The sequence below is a fragment of the Cavia porcellus genome, unplaced genomic scaffold (assembly GCF_034190915.1).
Source record: "Cavia porcellus strain 051 isolate PalLab524CR breed Dunkin Hartley unplaced genomic scaffold, mCavPor4.1 scaffold_3, whole genome shotgun sequence".
In the NCBI taxonomy this organism is placed as follows: Eukaryota; Metazoa; Chordata; class Mammalia; order Rodentia; family Caviidae; genus Cavia; species Cavia porcellus.
In genome coordinates this window covers 115,059,107-115,066,225 of record NW_026947486.1, presented here as the reverse complement: position 1 = coordinate 115,066,225, position 7,119 = coordinate 115,059,107, and positions in this window count along the sequence as shown.

Genomic DNA, 7,119 nt, shown 5'->3' with positions numbered 1-7,119 from the left:
TTTATTTCACGTAACCTTATGGTCTCAAAGTCTCATCCATCTTCCTACATATGACTCATGTTTATACTTTTGTATGGCATAACAGTACCACGTTTTATATAAAATATACATTTTCCTTTTTTTGGTCTTTTTTTTTTCATTTTCCTTACCCATTCATCTGTTGATGAAATATGAGCCACTTCTAAGTTTTAGCTATTGTGAATTATTCTGCCCTAAAAATGGATATATATATATATATATATGCGTCACTGTAATATGACGACTTTCTTTTGGAAGATAACTAGAAGGATAACTAGAATTTCAAAGTTGAATGTAAATTTTAGTGTTGTTTCATAAAGAATCTCCTGGTTGATTTTCATTGTGGTTGTAGCAGTTTACACTCCCACCAGGGAATGAAAAAGTGTTCTTTTTCTTCTCAGGCTTACTAGCATTCGCTATTATTCGATTTTTAAAAGATAGGCTATTCTCTCTGAAGGTGAAATGTCAGTGTTCTTTTCATTTGCATTTCATGAATGGCCAGCAATGCGGTGCACGTTTTCATGTGTTTATTGGCCATTTGTACTACTTCCTCTGAGAAGTGTCTATGCATTTAGATAACCATTTCTTGATTGGGTCTTTTAATTTTCAGGTCCTAACTTTTTTATTTCTTTATGTATTCCAGATATTAGTAGTTTGTCTGATGTGTTGAAGGCCATATGTTTTTTTCCAAGTAGTAGGTTGTATTTTCACTTTGCTGGGTGTTTCTTTTGCTGTGCTGAAGCTTTTTAATTTGATTTGATCCTATTTGTTGTTTCTTAGTAACATTTCTTGTGCAGCTGCTGTTCTGTTATGAAATCCCATTTTATTTGTTTGTGTTTTTGTGCTGGGTATTGAACTCACGACCTTGAGCTTGCCAGGCAGGCACTTATGCCACTGAGCTAAATCTCATCCTTCTATTCTTTTCCGAAAGTTATTGTCAATGCACAAGTCTTCCAGAGTTTTGCCTAAGTTGTCTTCTGGCAGATTGTATTTCCCTACTAATATTTAGATCTTTGATTCATCTTAACTTTATTTTATTGCATGATATGAGACATAGATGTGGGTTTAGTCTTTCTGTTTGTATTTATTTTTGTGTTTTGGGTATTGTCTTTTGTTTGTTTTGTTTTTTGTACTGAGGATCGAACTTATAGCCTCGCGCTTGCCAGGCAGGTACTTTTGCCACTGAGCTAAATCCCTGGACCGTGGATATGGATTTAATACTCAGCATTTAGATAGCCAGTTTTCCCAACACTATTTGTTAAAAAGGCTTTGTTTGCTCTGGCAAAAGTATTGGATCCTTTTGTTAAACAAAAGACAGTTGTGTGGTTTCTTTTTTTAAGGGGTAAGGGTTTATTTTGCTCACAGTGTGTAGAGGTCTCAGTCCATAGTTGGCTGTCTCCAAGGCAGAGTGACACATGACATAGGGGCCTCACAGAAGAGAGCAGCTTATGGTGTCCACAAGATAGGAAGAGCAACAAAGGAAGGGGGAGATAAGACTCTTTCTGTCCCTTATATTTTTTTTAGTGCACCAGGATGCTGGTGTGGTTCCTGTATCCTGAATTGTTTTTGCTGATCCACAGGTCTGACTCTTTGCTAGTACCATGCTGTTTTAATCAGAGTAGCTTTGAGGTATGACTTGAAATCTGAGATTTTGATATCTCCTTACTTGTTTTTAAGGCCCAAGGTTGCTTTTGGTCTCCTAGGTCCCTTCTGGTTCGACATGAATTTTAGGATTGTTTCTTCTAGTTCTATGAGGAATGCTATTGACATTTGGATACCAGTTGCAGTCTGGGCAATGGTTTTGAAAGTATGGCCATTTTGCCTATATTCTTTCTGCCTGTGTAAGAACATGAGATATCTTTGAATTTTGTGGTATCCTCTTCAGTTACCTTTTCAGACTACTATAGTTTCCACAGTAAAACTTCTTCTTTCCTTGGTTAGATTAATTCCTAAGGATTTCATTGTTGTGACTATTTTGAAAGTTGTGCTTTGCCTAATTTCTTTCTTGACAAGTTTCATAGTGGTGTAGCAGAATGCACTGAACTGTGTATTGGCTTTGTAATCTTCAGTGCTACTGAATTTAGCTATTAGTGACTGTCTAGCTGGAGTTTGGTGGGTTTTATGTGGAAAAAATCATCTGCAAAGAATAATTTAACTTCTTTCTTTCCTGTACTATCCTATTCATTTTTTTATGGGTACCAGGGTTCGAACTCAGGACCTCCCATGTGACAGGCACGCACTGCACTGCTGAGCTATACCCCCTGCCCCACTCTTTCATTTCTTTTTTTTTTTTTTTGCCTGGTTGTTATAACTAACATTTTAGAATTATCTTCAAAAGTAATGATGATACTGGACATCCTTGTCTTGCTCCCAAATTCAGGAACAAGACAGATTCCACTTTGCCTTGAATTCAAGCCCTGGAATCACAGGGAGATGGTGGCCTTGGATTGCTAAATGCATGGGAAGGTCAGCAGAGGGGAAGTGCAAATCCCTGGTCGTGCCCCAAACAAAGGAGGGCTTCTGTGACCTTGTCCTTCTACCCAATTCAGGAATGTTCATAATTCCTGCCAGCAATCTAAATGCGGAGCTTGAGTGAGGTCCATAGGGGTTTTGTTGTCATATGTAAAGGTTACATTCATTGTGATTATTTTGTATACTTACATGACATATTTTAGTTTTTGTCCACTTCCCCTCTCTACCCTTCCATCAAATGCATCTTTTGGATCATTTTCCATATAGGAATGTATATGTATATATGTATATATTAAACATATGTATATGTTTACATAATGATCACAATTCTCATAATGACTTTGTGCTCTGTATAGTTTGGGTTTGTTATACAAAAAACCATGTGATATTTAAGTTTGCAGGTCTTATTTACTTCATTTAATAGTATGGTCTCGATTTGCAATCATTTTCCTATCAGTGATTCAAATTTGTCCTTCTTTCTGGTATAGTAGTTCTCACCTGTGTTATACACTGCGTTTTCTTTGTGCATTCATGTTCTTCCATGGATTAGTTTCTGGGAACTGTGCTGCTGTAAACATGGCTATGCATGAATCACTGTGGTGTGATGTCTTGAATTATTTAGGGAAGGTACTTAGAAGGGAACTATCGGGCTCAAATGTAATTTCTAGCATTATTAGCGTTTTAAGTCGTCTCCATTCCTATTCACATAGTGGTTGTAAGCATTTTTCCCTCTCACCAACAATGTAAAAGGAATTATATATTCCTTTTTCCTTGCAGGCTTGCCAGCATTTCTTACCTTAGCCATTCTTTCTGGCATGACATAAGATCTCAGTGTTGTTTCAGTTTGCATTTCTTGAATGGGCAGCAATACTGAATATTTTTGTGTGTATTTATTGGCCATTTGTACTCCTCCATCTGAGAAGGGCCTATTAATGTAGGCACCTAGTTTTTCACTGGGTCTTTATACTTGGGAGACCTAAATGTTTAGTTTTTTTCATAAATTTTTATTTTATTAGTACAGTTTTGCAATTCATGCTGTTAACACTCATCTTGGCAGTGGTAACATGTATAAGTTACAGTTTGCTTATTGTTTTTAACCTTTTTTCCTGCCCTTCCCCTCTCCTCATGCAATTCCCCTATCCCCTTTTACATACTTGGTGATACTACTTTTTTAGCTCATGTTGTATATTGTTTGTAATAATTTGGGTTTTAAGGTCCTTGCATGATATATTTTTATTCTTCTCATTTCTCCTTCTGCTCGTAATCACCCCTCACTCCTTGGGCCATTTCTCTATTGCCAGAGACTCACTGTTTGTCCCTTTCTATATATCCTTTTTTTGTACTTTACCTCAATCAAATGAGAGATAACATACAGTATTTACTCTGTTTATTCTTGCATGACTGATTTATTTCAGTTAACTTTATATTTTCAAGATGCATCCGTTTTCCTATGACTGTCTGAAATGTGTCATTCTTTATAATAATTGTGTCATTGCTTATAGCCAAGCAATATTCCACTATATATAGGTGCCACATTTTCCTTATCTAACTGGTTTTTGATGGATATACAGGCTACCTATTCGGAATTGTGCTACTATAAACGTTCATATGTATGTATTGTAATATGATGACTTGAACTCTTTACGGAAGATATGTAGCAGGGGTTTAGCTGAGTCATATGGAATTTCTCATTTCAGTTCTTTGAGAAATCTCTGTACTGATTTCCATGTGTTGTATTACTTTGAATTCTCAGAAAACAATGCAACCAGATTCCTTCTTCTCCACAGCCACACCAGCATTTGTTATTGTTTGAGTTCTTAATGATTGTCATTCTTTCTGGAATAACATGGAATATTAGCATTATTTTAATTTTCATTTCTCTAATGGCCAGAGATGTTAAACATTTTTTCATATATTTATTGATCCTCTGTATTTCTTTCTCTGTGATATGTCTGTTCATTTCTCTGGCCTATTTCTTGAGTGTCTTTAATTTTAGTTCATTTAATTATTTGAGTTCTTTGAGGATTCCTGACATTAGTCTTCTGTCTGAGGAGTAGGTTGCACAAACTTTATCCCATTCTTGGTTTGTCTCTCCACTATACTGGTTGATTCTTTGGCTATACAGCTTTTTATTCTGAAACAATACCATTAGTTAGTTCTTGCTACTGTTTCTTCTGTGATTGAGGATCTGTTTCAGAAATGTTTTCCTACACTAATATCTTCAAGTGTTTACAAACTTTATCTTCCAGAAGGTCTACTGTTTCTCTCTTAATATTTAGGTATTTGACATATTTTGATTTCAATTTGGTACGTGGTCAGTCATAAGTGTCCATTTCCTTTCTTCTATAGACAACCAGTTTTCCCAACACCACTTGTTGAATAAGCTGTCTTTCCACCAACATATGCTTTTAGATCCTCTGTCAAAGATCAGATAGTTGACTATCTCTGGGGAGGTTTCTGTATCCTCAGTTGCGTTCCATTGATCCATGTGTGTGTTTTTGTTCCAGTACCATGCCATTTTTACCACCATTGCTTTGTAGTGTAGCTGGAAGGTAGGTATGACTATTCACCTACTTTGCTCCTATTTCTGAAAATAGCTTTTGGTATTATGGATCTCTTTGGGCTCCATATGAATTTTAGGATTCTTTTCTCTAGATCTATAATATGTACTATTTGTGTTTTGGTTAAGACTGCATTAAATCTCTAAAACAGTTTTGGCAGTATGGCCATTTTGACAATATTTGTTCCCCCTATCCAGGGAACAAAGGACATCTTCTTATTTTGGGAATTCTTTTTCAATCTCCTTCATTAGAGTACTGTAGTTTTCTTTGTAGAAGTCTTTCACTTCCTTTTTTGTGTCCATTTGTAGACATCTTATTTTTCTGGAAGCAATTGTGAATAGTACTATTTTCATAATTTCCTAAGTTTCATAATTTATTGTTGATATACACAAATGCAGATGATTTTGTGTGTTGATTTGGTATACTCCTACTTGCTGAAGTTGTTTGTTAGTTCTAAGAGTTTTTTGGTGAAGTTCTTGGGATCTTCTATGTAGAGTGTTATGTCATCTGTACATAATGATTATTTGAGTTCTTCTTTTCATATATATCTTTTATTTTTTTCTCTTGCCTAACCACTGTGTCTAAGGTTTTAAGTACTATGTTGAATAGTAAGTATCTCTGTCTTTTTCCTGAAGTTAGGAGGAGTGCTTTTGGCTGTTATCATTTTTTAGCCATTTAGTATGATGACAGCTTTTGGTTTGTCATAAATGTTCTTTATCACAGTTAGGTATAGTCATTCTATACTTATTTCTTCAGGTTTTTTTTATCACAAAGGGATGATGGATTTTGTCAAGTGCCTTTTCTGTGTCTACTTATATGATCATGTGGTTTATGTCCTTGTTTCTGTTTATGTGCTCTATTACATTTATTGACTTTTGTGTGTTGAATCATCCTCTGAGGTTAAACCTACTTGATCATGATGTACCATATTTTGATAATATGCTGCATTCAGTTTGATAACATCTTGCTGAGTGTTTTTGCAGGTTTTATATGAGGTAACTCCCGCTTCCTGGTTCCCTGGGGGCCAGGTGAGCCCTTAACTTGCGTCGTTTTGTGCACAGATCAACACTGTTTATAAACAGCCTGAGCAGTTACAGTGTCACAGCACATAGAAATGGCAGTTTAGTAATGTTTCTCATGCTGTCTTACCCTGCGAGACCCCTGATGGAATTGTTTTATGAACCTGAGGCCCGGCCATTTGGAGATGGCTGGCCTCTCATCAGCAAACTTCTACTATTACACGTTTATATATTTTTCAGCTTCTCAGGCAAACCAGGCTTTTTATTTGGAGAGTAATCTGATGTCTCTGGAAGAGGTAGTTCCAGATGAGGAGCTCCCCTTTGTGGGGCTGTCATGGCAATCCACTTTGTTGTCCTGTTTGCCTTTTGATTTCCTTTGTCTTCTATTGTTTCAATCCTCCGGGGTCCCCTGTAGGATATACCACTCACTTTTCTTGGGTCCTATGCAGCATCTAAAAGCTATAAAATTTTTGGTACTTTATCTTTTTCCCCTCAGCTGCCAGGAGCCCTGTTTTTTTGTATTTGAAGTCAGTATAGGTGTTAACTCCTTCTTTTTCTTTTTTGTCAGCCAAAGAACCCTTGTCAAGGTTATTAATTTGCCTGCCAGGCTGAGGTTCCTGTAGGCAGAGGCTGAGCCTTTTTCATACAGTATAGAGTCTTTTTCTTTTTTATTGGTACCAGGGATTGAACTCACGACTGCCTGCTTGCAAGGCAGGCGCTTATGCCGCTGAGCTAAATCTCCATACAGTGTAGAGTTACCATTGCATATCCTGTTTCTTGGACCCCTGAAGAGGGGCTGCTATTTCAACTGGGTGCAAAGTGGCCAGGTCACAGATGTTTATTGTCTCGAGCGTTATATGAGGAATTTTGCATAAGAGCCTCTGCTACCTCAGATCTGACATCCTCAGATCTGACAACTAATGATGCTCCTACTGAACTGCTAAGGTTATAACTGAGCATGGAACTCAAATGATCAGTTGTCCCAAAGTCAATTTATTAGCTTCCTGCATCAGCAAGGCAGTGGCAGCAAGCATCCTAAAGCATGGAGG